We start from the raw sequence: 14,271 nt of genomic DNA, 5'->3' as shown, positions 1-14,271 counted from the left end.
ATACTGTAAGTTTTTTAAATTATATTTTTAATGGCATACTAGTCTATGATATTATTTTGCATTAACATTTTTTATGGCAGACTATACCACATTTTTTAATGACATTTTTACTACAAACTATACCATGTCTTTTTATACAATTTATTTTACGACAATATATGGTATGAATAATTTATTTTAATATACTGTACCATTACTTTTTAATGACATTTTAAATGAAATACTATTCAATGTTTTTTTTATGCCATTTTTACGACAAACTATACTATAATTTTTTTATGACAAAATATAATATGACATTATTTATGACATCTTTATGGCATATTATTCAAATCTCTTTTTTATGAATTTTTAATTTACCTTGACTTATTTATGATTTTTTTATAAAATTGTATTGCCATCCTATACGTTTATATATTTTTAACAACATTTTTGACACTTTTTCTGACATACTATACTATGACGTTTTATGACGTCTAGATTATGACTTTTTCTGACCTATAATGGCATACAATATTCTTTTATGACATTTCTCTGCTAATTTTTTGACATTCTGTATTATGACTTTTTTAACGACATAGTATACTATGCCATATTTTACGAGTTTATATGACACAATATACTATAAATGTATTATATATGCATGGCACAATAATAAACATTCATTCATTAGAACATACTGCATTCCCTATCTGATTATGCTCTGCATAGTCAATTGCAATCATCAATGTGTACAGATCAGGGCAATTCAATTCAAATTTAAATGTTATTGATTGAGTGTAACTCACCAAATTTGGCCTTTTAATCATAACAGACATAAACATAGAGATATTAAAACCAATTTGGTACAGATATTTAGAGAAAACTAAATAGGTACACTTTTTTTTAAAAGCTTGAAATCGTAACTGAAATAACATTTAACATAAGTCTTTTCTTACTGCATGTAGTCTTATTACAAAGGTGTTACTTACAGTAGGCTGCGTCTCGCTGTATGTTTCCCAACAAGACTTGCAGCTTTGTTCTATATGAGGAGTTACATGGAGGCAGGTTACCATAGCAAAGAGCCTCCTGCGTTCTGTCAGTGTGTAACCTCCTGCTGCCTCTCTGAGTTATCATGTCGGTCTCATCTTTGCTGCATCACTCAGCCTTTCAGTTTGCGCCCCGCTGTTTGAATAGAAACTTTCTTTATTCCTCAATAACCTTGAATAGCAGTGAGATGATGATTTGCGACCACTACACCTGGCTGTAGCACAGGGTCACGCAGAGATTTTTTAATTTGTTGGTTACGAGGCAACAGCAGAGGAGGAGAGGGCTAATTGTTTCTTTAGAGGAAATCTACCAGTTCTTATTTAATCTCTTTTGATACCTGTGGCGGAAAGATAGTCACAACAGCACAAACTGGGAAGGTGTGTTGGATTCAGGAGAATTTAAATCATTTTACAACTCAGTACTTTATAAAACAAGAAAAAGAAGGAATAATATGGGCCTCCACTGACTTTTGATATTGCAATGTGATGTTTTCTCTATGGTTGCATTTACTTCATATTTATCTGTGTGTAGTACACCCATGAGTGTTTTGTTATTGCTTGGCCCGTGGACCTACTTAAAATCTCTTTCTTAGATTCTTATGCCGCCAGCATTACATTTGCTTTTGTATTTTGGAGCGACAAGAGAGTCTCTCTGTGTTTAAGAGTGTCTGGATGAAAGTTGCATTAAAGGAAGTTTCAGGAGAAAAGAAAAAGGCGACTGAGGATCACATCTGGTGTGTTGTGTTGTCATGAAGTATTTCTTACAAATGCAAAGCTGAGGAGCTTAAATGAGCTCACATATCACGCCAGGGAGGAATCTAATTTGATGCAGCTCTTGAGAGCTCTTCACATCTACAGGTTACACACACAAAGTGATACACATTCTCAAAGTGATGTGCCTCTCAGCACAGAGATGGCAAACAATGTAATCCTCACGTAATCTTTGCAGAACTATGTCCTTGGTTACACTCAATTCAATTAAAGCACATGTACTGTCATACTAAAGGATGTTTATGAGCAGCCTTTAGCATTTTGTGGCTAACTCTCAGGGAATGTATATACTATATACAGTATACTATAAGTAAGATACCCTGATATAAAAAGCTTAATTTTGATCACTATAAGCCATTTTTAACAGGAGATATTTTTATCATAGCAGGAAAATCACAGGTGTAATCATTAACACTAACGATCCCTGGAAGACATCGTTAATGTTATTGGGGACACCTGTGCTATACTTGCAATGACAAGTCAACAGTGCCTGATGGGGAAAATGTGGATTCTACACCAATAGCAAACAAGATACTGTGTATTTCTTGTAAAGTTGATATTACTGTAACATTTTAACCCTAATATTGACAGTTTTACAGTGAGAAATGTTTCTTATTCCTCAGGTAATTAAAAGTTTGACTTTTCTCTGCGGTGAGCTGACATTGGCTCCCATGATTGCTGCTGAATGTCTCACAGTGTTCCACCATAGATCTAAATCTCTGACTGTGTATTAAACTGGTTCAGAACATATATCAAAGGGAGAAAGTATTTCGTCAGGCTTGGAGATCATGTGTCAGAGAAGCATGATGCCCACTTTGGAGTTCCACAAGGGAGCTGCCTCGGTCCATTACTGTTCTCCCTATATATGCTACCACTGGGGGACATCATTAGAGAACACAATGTGTGCTTCCATAGCTACGCGGATGACACACAACTGTACATCTCTACTGAACCAAATGATGCTACAGCTATTAACTCCATCACCACCTGTCTGTCAGCAATAAATAAATGGATGAGCAATAATTTCTTAAAATTAAATGAGAACAAAACTGAAATCCTACTAGGTCCTGTAACAAAAAGAGAGATGATGCTGAATAACATGGGGGAACTTACTCCTTTGATTAAACCTGAAGTCACAAGTCTTGGTGTTATCATAGACTCAGATCTAAGCTTTAAATCCCACATAAACAAGGTGACAAAAACATCCTTCTTCCACCTTAGAAATATAGCTAAAATCAGACTATTTATAAATCAAATGGATGCTGAAAAACTAATCCAAACCGCACCAAGTTACACTGCCAACTCTCTAATAAACTATGTGTCCCCAAGAACATTACGATGATCGTAATATTTACTACTGGTTTATTAAATGTTCCCAGAAACATCCAAAAGAAAATTGGGGATGCAGCCTTTATCAATTATGCACCAAAGCTATGGAACACTTGTCGTGGAATTCCACCGATACAAACTAAACCAAAGGGTTGTTGTGAGAAGTGAATCTATTATACTGAAATAAAGATACTTGGTTAAAGAAGTGAGCTCTTTATTTCTGCAGAAATGGAACAACAAAACAGAGTGTCAAACTGTCTAGTGTGACGTTCAAACACTCTACCATGAAGCTCTACGAACAGAGAATACAATTAGATTATATAGTCACCAAGTGGGTGACAATGTTTACAGACAATCGGGTGTGCAACTACGCAAATCTAGCTGATAGAAGGGATATAAGCTGACACATTAAGAGATACGTAAATACAAGGGGAACATGACCAGAGTGTGCTCTGGTCCTAATCACTGTAAGTAGGACAAACATAAATGAGCATACTAAAAAAATAGGTGAGTACAAGTCAGGATAAAAATTACCATTACATTCCACCCTTTTGATCACATAAACAAAACATTTTTTTTATACATGTTATTCATTTAAATTATCACAGGGATTCAATTGTATTAGTATCTGTAAACAGTGTGTTGAACACGTTTGTGAAGGGAGGAGATTATAGTTACATAATTGCTTCGTTGTCAGAGTCAAAACTGGAGTCGGAGAGTGAGTAATGGGGATTTGGATAGAAATCAGGATAGAGGTCGGGTTCGTTTGTTGTTGTGTCACTATGTCCTAGTGCTCTCTGTCTCTGCTCTCGGGTGTGGGAACATTGTTGTAAACATTGAATTATCCCTACGGTGAACTTTAGAAGTAAAAAGAATATTATCGTGCAGGCTGCTGTTATACCAAAATCGGGCAGAGTTGAATCATTGGGTGTTGTGCTTTTGTCGGTTGTGGCAATAGACCTGGTGGTGTCTAGGTGTGGGAACATTATAGGTGGGCAAAACCATATTATTGCTGTCAACAGAATGATTAGTACAAATGCAGCACATAGTATCTTACTCCATGGTATAATTGGAGGGTTCAAACCTTTTCAATCAGTCTGTCTATCATACGACCTGGGTGAGGGTGATTATCCTCTTCTCTTCTGTTGGAGATCCCTCGATAGTGACACAGTCTCTTCTGCATGTCACTTGATGGCTTCTCCTAAATTGGATGATTTTGAGGGCAGTGTAAGTGATGGAGGAGAGAGTGGAAGACAGTTTTATACAATAGGTTAGCACAGACCTGGGCATTGTACGGCCCGCGGGCCACATCCGGCCCGCGTGAGGACAATCGTAAATTATAACAGATATGAAAAAGTATATATATATATTTTTAACAGCACCCTTTTCAAAATAAAAGCAACACCATTGTATTGCGTGCATGGTGTAAGTAACTTTCTAACTGTGTTGCTATTATTTTGAAAAGGGTGCCGTTTTTCTGTATTTACGTATGGGCGCCGCGCGCGTGAACAGCTACAAGATGATGCTGGCCGGCTAGCCCTCAAAATGACCGCTCACGCCAAAATAAGAAAGATTGATACAGAATGCCACGTTTTCATGAAGACATGGACTGCTAAGTATTTATTTACAGAAGTCAAAGGTAAAGCCGTGTGCTTAGTTTGTGGTGCGCAGCTCGCTGTGTTCAAAGGATTACAATTTGAGTCGCCGTTCAAGAGCTTGTCTGATGAAGAGCGGGAAAAGGAGTCGGGTGCTTTGCTAGCTAAACTGCAAAACCAACAAGGCCTTTTTGAGAGCTGCGATGTACGTGAGTGACACTGCCCAGCTACTCATCTTCCTACGTGGGATAACTAAGGACTTCCAAATCACGGAGGAGCTGGCAGCCATGAAATGAAATGAAAGGGACAACAACAGGGAGTGATGTGTTCACGGAGGTAAATGCATGTGTGGACAAGTTGGGACTGAAATGGGACAAGCTGGCAGGCTGTGACAACGGATGGTTGTCCAAATCTGACGGGGAACAATGTTGGACTTTAGAAGAGAATGCAGTATAAAGTGACAGAAATGAACCCTGAAGAGAAATGGGTATTGTTGCATTGTATTATACATCAGGAAGTGTTGTGTAAGTCAGTTCTAAAAATTAACCGTGTTGTTGATGTTGTAACTTGAAAATGAGACTGAACATCGTGACATAGGCTACCTCACAGCTGTCAGGTGGCTCAGCCTGGGCAAAGAGTGTCTGAGAGAAGAGAGTCAAGACTTCTGTGAGAAGAAAGGAAAAGACGTCCCACAGCTTTCAGATGCAGACTGGATGGCAGACCTTTGTTTTGCTGTAGATGTGACTGCACTAATGAATGAACTAAATGTCAAACTGCAATGCAAGGGCCTTTTTGTGCATGAAATGTACAGCGCAGTGAAGGCTTTCATGAGAAAGTTGCAGCTTCTCTCAAGCCAAATGGAGGACAACATTCTCACCCACTTGCCAACACTGAAGGAAGCCACACCATCAGCTGATCACCTCCACAGGTACTCATCCATGTTAGAAGCACTGCATGGTGAGCTTTGGAGGCGATTTCAAGACTTTAAAATAGTTGAGAATGAAATGCACATGATTTTTCCCCATTTGCATGCAATGTGGATGATGCACCCAGTGATGTTCAGCTTGAACTCATTGACCTGCAGTCTGACACACTTCTGTCAGAGCACTTTGGGTCAGTCTCACTGCCTGAGTTTTACTCTTCCCTGAAAGAGGAGAACTTTCCACACATGAGGAGACATGCTCAGAAGATTCTGGTCCTCTTTGGATCGACCTACATATGTGAACAGACATTCTCAGTGATGAAGTTCAACAAATCCAGATACAGATCCTCTATCACTGATGATCACCTGTCAGCTGTCCTGCACATATCCACCTCAGACATTCAACCAGATTTCAGTGCACTTGTTCAAGCTCAAGACAGACTGGATGTTTCTGACTGAACAAGTAAAGTGAACTGAAAAACATCAGAAGCACGTATTGCTTTTTGTATAAAGTTGATTCATTGCTTATCTTTACATACTGTAAAACACATTTTCAGTATTGGTTTGGGAAGATTAACATAATAAAATACTGATGTAATGATTGTTTTTACTGTTTATTACTTCTCTAGGAGTATTTTCCTATTTGACCCACTCCACAGTTTCATATATTTATTGGAAGAGAATATCCTTATTCTTTTGATTACAGTAGCAGCTAATCAAAATATATAATGTACTGCTTTTTACAATGGGAGAAAATTAATATTGAGCAGAATTAAGTTACATTTATTGTTGATTCGGCACTCCAACACAGCTCGGGTTTCTCATGTGGCCCCTTGTAAAAATAAATTGCCCACCCCTGGGTTAGCATGTCATGTTCACAGAGAGTAGTGGAGGGAGGGGGAGCGTTTGGAGGTCTCACACCAATGTGAGGAGGGATCGCAAACAGGACTTCAAAGGGTGAAAGGTTTACTTTTGTTCGTTTCCGCATTCTCAGGTACATCAGCACAATAGGCAGTGCCTTGGTCCTGTCTTCTCACAACATTTGGCCAGTTTGTTTTTGAGCGTTCCATTCTCTCTCTCTCAACAGCGCCTCCACTTGCTGGATGGTATGCACAATGTGTCTTTAGGTCAATGCCCAAGTATGAGCTTACTTGTGTTATAGCTTCGTTGACAAAATGTGACCCGTTGTCACTTGATATTCTGGCTGGAATGCCCCAACGAGGGAGTATCTCAGTCAGAAGAGCCTTTGCTACCACGCTGGCAGTTTGTTTTGACGCCGGAAATACCTCCACCCACTTGGACCACATGTCCACCATGACAAGGCAATGAGATTTGCCTATTGATGGACTGAGTTCAACAAAATCCATCGTTACATGTTCAAACAGCCGTGTTGGTGGTGTGTGTGCTGCTTGTTTAGTAACAGCCACTGGTCTGCCCACATTGTGTCGTGCAAGTGACGCAAGCTTGACAATATCTTTGAGCATAGGCTGAAAACCCCTTGGTAAGCCAAGAGTTTGTGATTGCACTGATCATTCCCCCTTTTGACACATGGTCAATCCCCATGTGTCAATTTAGCATAATGTGACATTAGGGAGGCAAGCTCGCTCAATATCTTCAGAAGTAAGCTAAAAACATATCTCTTTACTTTAGCCTTTTAATGGTGATATTTTATACAATCTTTAATGCTTCTACTCTATGCGACTTTAAACACATTTAAATGCTTTCATCCTGTAATGTTCATTGTTGCTATTTCCAATGCTGTTTTATACTATTATAATTCTGCTATTTAGCATTGAATGTGTAAAGGTGAAAGAGTGTGTATTTTTGAAAAGCCTGAGATCAAATAGACTGTGTTACCACGGGGAAAAGAGGAAGTTTCTCTGATAAATGTGTTTGTATGTTCTTTACACAATAAGTGGAAAAGTGAAAGATTAAAGAATATATTAGAGAGGACTGGCTTTGACCGATAGATTTCATAAAACGTAACAATCTAGGATTTGTTTATAAAACGGGCTTTAAACCGAACTTTGTACTAATTTTTATGTTTTTGCTGTGAAGCACTTTGGGCTGCAATTCTTGTATGAAAGGCTGCTATACAAATAAAGTTTATTATTATTATTATTAGAATTTGTGGAGCTATGAATTGGCAAGCTCTCACGTCCTAATGGAACCCTTAATTAGCTGGTATTTAAAAGCCAATTCATGTTCTCTAAACAATTAAGCCCACATATGATATCTATTTATTTTAAAGCTAAATTGCATGCTTACAATGTCATACTATCAAATGGATATTTTATCAATTTAAGTTTTTAATATTATTTCTCATCCTATGGAATGAGACTGGTACAGCGGACGACCCACATATTGAGGCTGAGCTCTTGCTGCAACGTCCCGGGTTTTGAATCCGGTTTGGGGTTCAAATCCAATCCGTGGTCATTTGCTGCACGTCATCCCCCTTCTCTCTCCTCCTTTAACTGTATTATCATTAAAGGCATAAAAAGCCCCAAAAATGATCTTAAGGAAAAAAAGAATGTGAATTATCTGAGAAACTAAGCAGACTTAATATCTTCTCTTCAGCTACGCCAACAAGATATTGTAATGTCTTTAAAATAAAGGTGTACATCACTTCTGAGGTTGATCCACTAAACCTCCTCTAATGTTTACATGCTTTAGTATCTGTACACATTTTCCATAACTCTACACATTAACATACATCATCGTATGTGCATTATGTTTATAGATTTTCAGTGAGAGAGTTGTGTCCGGATACTCGGCAGTAAGTCGGACTCGTTCCCAGTGAATGTTGGCCTCCGCCAGGGCTGCGCTTTATCACCAATCCTGTTTGTAATTTTCATGGACAGGATATCGAGGCGTAGTCGTGGAGGAGAGGGGTTACAGTTCGATGGCCTGAGGATCTCATCGCTGCTCTTTGCAGATGATGTGGTCCTGATGGCGTCATCGGTCTGTGACCTTCAGCAGTCACTGGATCGGTTCGCAGCCGAGTGTGCAGCGGTTGGGATGAGGATCAGCACCTCCAAATCTGAGGCCATGGCTCTCAGCAGGAAACCGGTGGATTGCCTACTCCGGGTAGGGAATGAGCCATTACCCCAAGTGAAGGAGTTCAAGTACCTCGGGGTCTTGTTCGCGAGTGAGGGCACGATGGAGAGAGAGATTGGACGGAGAATGGGAGCATTGCAGTCGCTTTACCGCACCGTTGTGACAAACAGAGAGCTGAGCCAGAAGGCAAAGCTCTCAATCTACCAGTCGATCTTCGTTCCTACCCTCACCTATGGTCATGAAGGCTGGGTCATGACCGAAAGAACGAGATCACGGGTACAAGCGGCCAAAATGGGTTTTCTCAGACGGGTGGCTGGCGTCTCCCTTAGAGATAGGGTGAGAAGCTCAGCCATCCGTGAGAGACTCGGAGTAGAGCCGCTGCTCCTTTACGTTGAAAGGAGCCAGTTGAGGTGGTTCGGGCATCTAGTAAGGATGCCACCTGGGCGCCTCCCTAGGGAGGTGTTCCAGGCACGTCCAGCTGGGAGGAGACCCCGGGGAAGACCCAGGACTCGGTGGAGAGATTATATCTTCTCACTGGCCTGGGAACGCCTCAGGATCCCCCAGTCAGAGCTGGAGGATGTGGCCCGGAGAAGGGAAGATTGGGGTTCCTTACTGGAGCTGCTGACCCCGCGACCCGACCCCGGATAAGCGGTAGACGATGGATGGATGGATTTTCGATAACTATGTATGATGAATTAGAGTTCAATTTTAAGATTTGATTTGTTTGAAATCTCCATATTAATATGACTAGATTATACTGATGATTCTATCAAATATTAATATATCTATACAGAAGTTCAGTCTGACTGCAGTTACACATTTCGACCTCAAGGGGGTAGTATGTACACATTGTTGATATGGATGAAGCAGGTTCCGTTCCACATTGACAAAAGATTGACATTTCGAATATATGATGTTTACAATAAAGCTCTACAGGAGGGAAAAGATCCATGATTCACCCTGTTGAAGAGCGCAACAATAATAAATACCATAAAGGTTGTAAATAAATAACAGGTGCATGGTGAGGGGGAAAAAGGTTTGCAATGCTGCAGAGCCAACAATTTACTGTCTGGGTGGATGCTGTTTAGTGTTTATAGTTAAAACGCCTAGTTTGCATCTGCATTTATGTATGTCCTATAAGAAAAAAACAGCAGGAGGGATTATGTGAGTAACCAATCATTTACCGGTTTTCATGGCGTTAGATGTTAAAGAGAAACACATGCACAGAATAATTTAACACTAACCCTCCCTCCCCCATCCTACTTCCATTGGCTTGTCTTGTCTGTGTGCTAGCTATGTCCTTGTACTGTAATACTGTTTTTCTTGTTATGTTTGTCTGTCTTGAAAAATCTAGAATAAAATCTAAATGAAATAAAAAATATATATAATTTGGAGTTTTCTTTGAGAAATTCTGCAAAAGATAAACTAATTGTACCTTGAAACTTTGTGACAGATCTGCTGTAGATGCATTGTAGCTCTGTAGCTCTAGCATGAATTAAATCAATAAGCTTTTGTAATGTTGTTTACCAGTGAAATCTGTGCAAGGACAGGAGGAAATATTAAGCACGTCCATCATGTCACATTTTTAAATTCAAAAAGGCTTTTCAAATCTTTATATTTGCAGGCCTTGTGCGTCCTTGTTCACCTTCTGCAACAATCACCCTTAGGGTAAATTTGATTAATTTGACATGTTTAAAAGGAAGAGAGTAACAGGGTGAGGGAAGAGGAAGAGGAAAGTCAGCAGGTGGGTCATTTGTACAATCACCAATGTAATTACTTACAAAACTGTGTTCAGGGAACAAACCAGATAAATCACATTTCTCATTCAATGCCAGTCAGGAGCTGATGGCGCCTTGAAGATACCATCCACCCATACATTAGCCACCTAGCCAGAATGCAGCTCCTCGCCTGAAGCAATTTTTCCATTTCCACTCCCTCCTCCAACTCACACCAGTGGAATTAAAGGCTTTCATAATAGAAATCATCCCTCCGTGGCCTTGGTCCACTGTGGATAATGTGTTTTCTGCTCAGAGCCTAATAAGCTCCCTCTAAGCCATATGGCAAGCTGAGTTCACCTGCCTGTACACACCGGACTGTGAGAACATGTCTTTTGCTTCATATGGAATATGACTCATATGCGGCTGCAGCTCACACTTCATGTGATGTAGGGAAAGCAGCTCCAGGGTGCTCTGTCAGAGGGGATGATAGTTCAGCAGTTCCACCAACATCTGGCAGCGAGAAAGTTAAAATTGTTACCTCCATCCATAAAACGTCCACCTATAGCCGTGTCTCTTGCAAGGGGAGCAAAGGTTGGCTTAAAGTGCAGTATAGCAGGTGGGCTGGTCAATAGGGAGCGTGGAATTTCACACAATCATGCTCCTGGTATCATCATGCAGCCAGGAGCTCTGCATCCAACAAGCTGCACCAGGCTTTGGAACATTTCCAATCCAGAGCTTAGCCTGCAGATCTGTAGCCTCAGTACTAGCCCACGCCTGCCCTGTCAGATCTAATCTCTTGGCTGCATGCCGTGAAATGGGGCTTATTAAGAGTTTAACTGGGATCAGCCCAACCTCCTATCTGAGGCGTGCAAAAGGAAAGGAAAATCACTCACCTGAAAAATCTCAAAATCACAAGAACAGGGTGGCATAAGAGGTTGGTATCAGTCACCAGAGGCTTTGCTGTACGCCACTACGTGCTCTCTTCCGTCTGTCTCCGGGATGCATCATCTGTTAACTGCTAATTGGAAACCAAAGAGAAAAGAAGTCTCAGAAGTTTCAATTGGAACTGGTCCCAGTATGATATCTCACAGGGCTTAGAGGGACAGACTTATGAGCCACATGCTACCAAAACTCTTGTCTCCTCGCATTACTCTCACACTGTCTGTTTGCATTTAAACAATGAGACTCAAGGCTGTATCTACAGTGCAAGTTATACATTTAAAACTCTGCATTATAACGCCATAGCTTGGTCTAGGTCTAGTCCATAGCTCACTATTTACTTGTTTTTATAAAACTGTTAAAAAATACAGTTTGGCATAACTGCGCCAGTGAAAGGTTATTTCTTATTTTCTCTCATGCTGTTATTTCACTTAGACTCCAGACTTTATTTACCAACTGAATTCACTATTATACAAACTAGCACAATAGAGCGATTACATTGCAGGCCAACTGAAATGATGTTTCTATGCTAGTAGCAGGCTCTAGGAAAAACTACTAAGCAAAACTACATTCCCATCAGCCTCAGCTGTACTTCATGTTGGGTGTTGCCTAGCAAATGTTAGCATGCTAACACGCTAATCTAAGTTGGTGGACATGGTAAACATTATAACTGCTAAACAGCGTTCTAGACAACTTGAAAAAGTACAATGGAACTCAAAGTCCTACTTGTTAACTTGGGGCAAATCCATCTACCACAAATTCATAAGGAAGCAGTTATCTGACGTCACACAACATATTGTAAATGGTAAACCATCAACTAGAAGCCAATGTTAAGTATGTCATTGAAATAATCCATACATACAGTAAAACCTGCTCTGGATATAAATTGATGTCAAAATATAGTAGCTGGTGATGATAAACCATCTCTGAAAGTTATCTTCTCTGCACAATAGTTATTCGGAATAATTAAAAATATCACAATAAAAAGAGGCTGCACTGCCAAGACTTTAATTCTATGTAGACGTTCCAAAGAAACATCAGTTTGTCACAGTCAGCCATTGTTTTTGTTTTTGTGGTGCTGAGCACCTGGAACGCTTGGTGGTCAGAAGTTGGAAATTCCGACCTCTGAGTTGTCTGGAACGCATCACGAGCACACACAATACCTAAACCCTGGATCTGACTCAGGGCTAAATAGATGCAGCCATCATTAATGTTATTAATTCTACATGAACTTCTCCTACTTTGACAAGTGTAAATATCTGCCGTGAAAAGGCTGTATGTCATGCTCCCTCTACGCCAACTTGTGTGTGGTACTAAACCTTTCATTCACTGGAAAAACATTGCCTGTGCTAACATTTCCAAACAAAACATGAGCAATGAGAAATTATTAGCATGTACATTTTTTCTTTGCGACTTTTCGTCTTTCAGGCATACATGAAACACTTGTCTGTCAATTTTAACATGCACAGCTCATGCTACAACAAAAATGAAGATGCACTGTGCATATCCCATTCACACAGGGTCACAGATTCATAAATACATTAAACACACACTTACATGTCCCAGAAGAGATATTGCCTCAACCCCTCATCCAGTGATCTTCCCTGACCATACAGCCTGAGATCAAGGCCCCATCTCACACATCATCCACTCTCCCTGCCCCTACCCCAAGGATCTAACAAGCTTTGATTTGTGTTTACCAACCTTGAGGTACACACGTGTGAACCCAGTGTTACATGCTGTAAACTCATGCAATTCTCAAAGGGGAACCTCAGGATGGAGATGGTCGATGCGGGGTGATGGTGAAGGGAATGCTAATTGCAAAGAGTTTCTGAGTCAGAGGCAGAACTAAGTGACACTGAAAGGCATATGTCAGGACTGCATGGTTTGGATTATGAGCTTTCTTCTCAGCTTAATTTGATTTGGATGTCACACAGCATGATGGAATGCTAGTATTTTTAATTTCACGAAACAGAGAATGAGGAGCAGTTGGACAGATTTATTCCCTTGAATCACAACACTGTTTTTTTAATATTTTCGATTTGTTCATCATTTGAAAATAAAGCCGATTTTCAGAGCTTTATTATTATTTTAAACTGCACAGTTTTGGTGGCTGAATATATTTCATGGGGATACAGACATACATGGAAACATGTTGGCAATACCCAGTTTCATCTAGCAGTGTGTGCACAAAAGGGATTCACTGCCTGCATCAGCCTCCATTTAATCCATGCCAAGATACCCAATGTGGCCTGGCACTAACCTACTGTTGCTCTTGTAATACAGTAAAACCTTCAGATAACATTTGAGCAAAATACTTTTTCTCTATTACAAAAAAGGATGGCATACCTGGCCTTATCAGGATGTCCAGTTAAACACCGAGCTGTTTTGCTGTACTTACTACACTAAGGAGAACGTATTCTCAAACTTGGGATGTAGCAACTTTCCCCACCATTTGTTCAAAGATTGGATTGCATTTTAGAGCAATCCCTTTCTTTTACAAGAACACAAACACGCATGGGCGTACGCACCGTGCGTGAGGGTTTTTTGTGTAATTGAAAATGGGTTGGCATTTGGTAGATGGAATTCCATCTTCTCCCTTTCAGTTCCATCACAGGGACGAAGCAGGTTTCACTGAGGCTGCCGTGTAAAATACATCATGACTGCGGCGAGAAGAACTATTGATAACAAAACATAGTAACTTAGTATTTATGAAACACCTCCTGAAGGTTATTTTTAAGGCATAATCTTAAGGGATAAAGCATAACAGGAAAGATGGGCAAACCTGCGATGGATAGTGTCATGGAAGTCCTGAACGCATTATGTTGTTAGCACATAAAATTGCACTCCATGGGAAGCTTTCTGTTTTTTTTGTTCCTGAGTGCACATGACTGTACTTGAATGCACTTTAG

The sequence above is a fragment of the Cottoperca gobio genome, chromosome 24, assembly GCF_900634415.1.
Source record: "Cottoperca gobio chromosome 24, fCotGob3.1, whole genome shotgun sequence".
NCBI lineage: Eukaryota > Metazoa > Chordata > Actinopteri > Perciformes > Bovichtidae > Cottoperca > Cottoperca gobio.
This window is presented reverse-complemented; position numbering follows the sequence as displayed.